The sequence below is a fragment of the Lithobates pipiens genome, unplaced genomic scaffold (assembly GCF_037356315.1).
Source record: "Lithobates pipiens isolate NorthernLeopardFrog02 unplaced genomic scaffold, aLitPip1_a1.2 Scaffold_16, whole genome shotgun sequence".
Taxonomy (NCBI): Eukaryota; Metazoa; Chordata; class Amphibia; order Anura; family Ranidae; genus Lithobates; species Lithobates pipiens.
The window spans coordinates 451,640,819-451,646,818 of record NW_027507748.1 but is presented as its reverse complement, the minus strand read 5'-3'; positions in this window follow the sequence as shown (position 1 = coordinate 451,646,818).

Genomic DNA, 6,000 nt, shown 5'->3' with positions numbered 1-6,000 from the left:
ACTCTTATATACAGAGTACAAAGATATCCATGGGCGTACATTAACAGACACAACTATAAATTACACTGTATATTATAATAACAGTAAAAATATATATAAATCTAACGCGTTTCAACCCCCTGGGGGGTCTTCTTCAGAGAAATGGTGGTCTGTTGATAAAACAAAATTACACTGAATAAATACATCAAGTATTATTTGTGTTGGGAATACCTCATATTTGTTAATATAGTTTACCCAAAGATGTACTTCCAAAGAGATAAAATGAGTTGTGATATTTTTGATGGAGTTCCCCCATAAGGTGGTGCCTCAATTTCCTTCACATATCTGGAATGTTACCCGGTCCATGTCTACCGCCAGGATACCAAGGGGAAAGGAGGTAGCGTCAGAGAACCAATGGCGTGGCTCACGAGAGGTCACACGAATACACAAATCACTGCTTTGGGAAGTGAAAACAAAGGCAGCAAGTCACAATGAGTATACAGTTTGAATAAAGTCCTGATATAATAAATATGATTTCAAAATTAAATCTTGCAAATGTATGCCTGTTCAGGGCATTGGAGAAGTCATGGTGATGAAGGCAATCCAGTATCCTATGATTTGAAAGGGGGAAAAGGAACAGCAGCAGTGTAGTAAATGTGTGCCCTTTCCTGTTACATAGGGTCAAACATACAAAGGTACAGCAATATGTCCCCACTATACAACTTACATTGAACACAGAGAATCTGTTTACATACTGTAATACTGCATCTTGAAGTGATTTTACACATTGACTACAAAGGACATATGTTATATGTAAAGACTGTTCCTTTCTTAGCTGGCCAATAAGATATGGAAAACAATACAGCAAACGTCAAGGGTAAGTAAAATGTAATAAAATAATTTAAAAAAAAAACTAAAACCTCATAACCACACATGACATAAAAACCTTAATTAGCAGAGCATACATACTGTATATAATGCTTTAGGTGTAGCACCTCCTAGTAGCGGTTTATTATTCAGTTTGCGTGCCATGGAGGCCTACTGCAGTGCATGGGATACCTTCTTCTTACAGATGGAGAACTTGCTGCCATAATGTGACTTCCAGTGCCAGATTGTGGCTGGCCACATGGTCCAAAAACACAAGCAACCTTACAGTCCATGGGTGGTTCACCAGTAAATTGTCAGGGCTGGGTCCAGCCCTTACTTCTCTGAGTAATTAGCTGTCTGCTAATTGCCAGCTCCCATCTCTCTCCACAGTCACTCAGCTGTTGATGATCCTGCTCGTCAGTCCTGCCTACTTAAGCCATCCAATCCAGAGGAGCTCTGCCTTCGCCTTGGTCACATCACAAGAAACTATTGCCTGCGGTCCTGTTTAAAGACTGGCTTTGCTGACATCCCTTCTGGTTCCAGATCCTTCTTGCTGTTCCACTACTTGGATCCCTGACTTCTGGCTTGGCTGACTATCCATTCCGCATACTGAACTTTGGCTATGTTTTGACTACGTTTGTTCTTTTTACTTTTATTATTAAACAAGTGTGATTTAACTGTACTTCTGTCTCCGTCTGATTTCATGGTTTCTAACACAAATGTGCACCCAGCTTCCACAAAACAGCCTTTCACTCTCTTATAATTCAAGTATAGCAGCAGAGTCCTCAACACTCCACCTGGTAGCCTGAAAACCACTGGAAATTATACCTATATACCTGCCTTCCCAGTGCCTAGACCCCCTCAAGGGTATCTGAACCCTCCCCGCCATACACTGCTCCCTTATTCCAGTTTGCTCAGTAATGGAATGTCCAGTGAGGGAACTAGCTTTTCTGGATTTCTACTGAATAGTTAAAACAGTACTACGAGGCCTATAGCCTTCAGTGATTGAAGTCTTTCCCACTAGCCATTGGCTACATCCATGTTTGTTTCCATTTCTGACTGGGGTTGTAGAGTTCCAATAACTCCCAGTTTGTGTTTGAACAAACTGTACAGTGGAGCAATGTTGGATATTGGATGCTTTAGAGTGCATACCTAATGCCATATTGTGTACAGTACAGCCAGGCAGTGTGTAATATTTAATATATACTACAGTATATACAGCTGAACAGTGTCGCATATACAATATACAACACAGTGTATACAGTTTATACAGTGTATACATTCTAGTAGTGTGAAGTTTATACAGCAGGATCACATAGCTGCTATAGCTATGCTGCTACTATGTGCTGGAGGTTCAGGCTGGGGAGGTAGGCCCAAAGCTTAGAGGGCTACCCTTTGCCAGACCTCACACCAAAGCTGAGGCCATCAGAGTTGATGATGTTCCAGAGTCACTGCTGTTGCAGAGTTGTTCCTGTTCCAGAGTCGTTGCTGATCTTAAGTCGATGCTGTTCCAGAGTCATTGCTGTTCCAGAGGTGATAATGTTTCAGAGTTTGCATCAGGATTTCTGCAAGGGCGAAAGGTATGTTGACTACCTTAATATGCCTAAAGTGGATCTGTACTAATAACAGCTTGATAAGAATAATGTTCTTTAGCAAGGGACATACATTCCACATTATTAATTATGCTACCAAAATTTGTGTGTGCTTTAAATTGCCTTCACCATGGCTCCTGTTTCTTCTTGCTGGAGGCTGCCATTTTTCTGAAGCCCAGAGTCCCTGAACAGCAGTAAATCTTTAGGCTGTCAGCAGATCAGCCTCTACGAAAAAGTGCCTAAAAATGGAGAGCAACTGAGCATGTGCAGGGCAGGATGAAACTGTGTATTATTGGATTTTAAACAGTATAGGTCCTTAGTTTTAATGTTTTTCATGGCTATATCTGCAAAAGGGGCCAGCATGAAGCGATCTAGCAGGACATAATTTTATGACTAAAGTTCAACTTTAATTAGCTTTTTTTCAATTGTTGCTATCTGTTGGGGAAACTGCCAAAGGTGACTGTTACCTTTAATTTCCACCCTCCCAGTTGAGAGCTGCAGATAGGCCATAAAATGTAATGGTAAAAGCTATGTTTCATTGTTATGTATTCTCACCCTTCCCTTTCATGGGTTTTGTCTTTAACAGTTCCAGGTATGTATTACTCAGGTCCAGATAGGGGGAGGATCATCACTGGAGTGGGGCAGGCGTACCCAAATCAAATAGCTCCTCTGATGATGGCACTACAACTGTAAGAGAAAAAGAGAGTCTAGATTGTATACATAACAAATATGTATGTACGGCGGAGTCACAACATACACAGCTTATAAAGCTCTGTAACAGAATGAAGTTAGTACTGCATGGTTTTAACTGTATTTTCCTTTGTGTTACACATTTTCTATTTTGGAATAAAAGAAGCAAGTAAGTGACGATGGGTAAAGACAATGAAGAAAGAAAGGTTTGAGGTATAGACTGTGGAAAGAAGTAGATAGGGATGGGCACGGGGCATAGGATGGAGAAATAGGGAAGAAGGATATGGAAGGGACCTAAAATTAGAGACCATCAATTTACTACTAAGTATGAGTTGTACCGTCTCATAGATGTGCTTGACAGGCACAGCATCCCTGAAAGGCAGACTCACCATTCAAGCTGCTGTCTCCGTGACTTAAAAATCAAGTGAAAATAATAATACAGGGGGAAGAAGAAAGTAAAAATATTTATTGCACAAAAAACAAAACCGTACAAAAACTAGGCACCCACCACCAACACCTAGACTACATTAAGGTTAAGGTGTCCCTTCCCCTCCCAAATCCCAAGACCAGTGCCACATATTCTACAGAAGGTCAGGGTTCAGGGTGCAATCCTTGGAGAGGATGCTAAGGGAGTTTGGTCTTTCTAAAAGAACCAAGGTGTCCAAATTTGACAGTGTTTTTCATCCTGCTCCTTTAAAGCCATAGTAAGCTGTTCTATTTCTTGAACCTTTTTGATCCTGGCAAACCACAGTGAAGGTAGTGGAGAGAACTTCACTTCCACATTGCTGGAATGCAGGCTTTGGCAGAATTAAGAAAGTGTTCAAGCATAAAGTTTTTATATTTCTTAATGGAAAATGGAGTATCATGCAATAGGTATGCCTCCGGGTTCCAGTCTTGAGACACAACTGTAATGGTCTTTATTGTTTGTTCCACAGAGTCCCAGAAATCTCGCTATTCGGGGCATTCCCAAAAAATGTTTAAAAGGGTTGCCTCTGCCTTCAAACATCTCCAAGAATGGTTAGACACTTTCAGAAATATGAGATGGAGGATTTTAGGAGTCCTTTACAATCTGATCAGGAGTTTATAGCCACTCTCCTGATATTTGTAGGCTCTGGAAGCTTTCTGTGTGAAAAGAACAATAGGATCCTTTTGTGCTTGAGAATACTTAGGGCATTTGGAACATTCGTTTCTAGATCATCTTCCAATTGTTTCAGAAACCAAGGTTCCTTTTTGATCTATGAGTCAGTCGATGAGGAATAGACTTGTGACAAAGAGTGTCTTATGTGGCTTCTGTCTAAACAAAGTTGTTCAAAGGGTGTGGGTGAACATACCATCTTAAATGGCAATGGAAGGTCATGTAAGTAACTATTTATTTGTGCTTGTCATAAGAAATCTAAGTATGTCACAAATTAAATTTCCAGATTGCTTTTAGTCATAGGACAATTGCCCTTGGAGAATAGGATTAAATGACACGTTCCCTTCTGTATGAGGGTATGAATTTGAGGATCAGATCAGCTAAATCTAAATTCCACGGAATTCAGGATTGGTAACATAGGACTTGGCAAAGGGGATGATGCTGCATGAAATATTGTGTGAAGTGGCTGAAGTGTTGCTGCTATTGTCAGATGTTTGGTAATTGTGCTATAAATCAACTGATTGGAAGGCTAGGGAAGTCCAGCTGGGGGAGGCTCTATCAAGGCCTGTTGCAGTTTGACCTATGGTTTGTAATCAAGCGCGTTGCTTCATGGTATTCAATCGGGACAGAAAAACTCATTACCCCACAACTTTTAGATAATGTTAAGATGGGACATTTAATTTTTGCCGGTTACCTGGCCTAAATGAATTTAAGAAATCTCATACTCAAACCTTTTAAGAAATTAATTGGGAGTTGAATTGGAAGGGGTTGCATTAGGTATAATAGGCGTAGAAGAATGTTTATCCTAATAATGCTGTTATGGCCAAATCATGTAAATTCTTCTCTGTCCCATCTTTGTAAATCTTGTTTGATCTCTTTGGCTAAAGGACTGAAGTTTAGTTCAAAGATTTGTCGAAGAGTAACAGGGATATTGATTCCCAGATAACAAATATGGAGGTGGACCATTTAAACGGAAAATGTTCACCAATATCACTCCGAACGGCATCCCCTATTTTAATCACCAGTGCTTTGTACTTGGAGATATTAACTTTCAAATTGGACAGAGATCCATAATGGGTGAGTTCCCCCAACAAATTAGGGAGGGATATTAGGGTTGGCATTATTAAAAAGATAAGGTTGTCCGCATATGCTGCCAGTTTAAGATTGCCTAGACTGGTATGGAGGGCGTGTATCTCACCATTAGCTTTAATGGTCTACAAGAAGGGCTCTAAACTAAGTATAAATATCAGTGTCGATAACGGATAGCTACATTTCTTTCCATTTTGGGTGTCAAAGGGACCTGATAGCACTTTGTTGATTCTAATCACATCCAATGGCCTGGAGCAGTCATCCGTTTTCATCTCCTTTTGACCATGCCAATATACTCCAGGGTGGTCTAGAAAAACTTCCAGATTACTCTGTCAAATGCTTTTTCAGCATCAGTTGAAATTTAAGGAGTACACTTCACTTGGGCACAGTGGATTGCTCTTAGGACTCTTTGAGTGTTACCTCTGCTTTATGTACCAGCAGTAAAACTTTCCTGGTGGAGAGGCATTAGATCAGTCAATCTTTTGTAATGACAGAATATGCTCTATGGTCGTGAGGATGGATATGAGACACAAACGATATAGGTGGAAATTCTTACAAAAAATGTTTCCAGAAAATAAAACACTCAATATCACTCTTTTAGCATGAAGGCTGGGTTCACACTATTGCGAATTGGATGCGGGTTTGCCG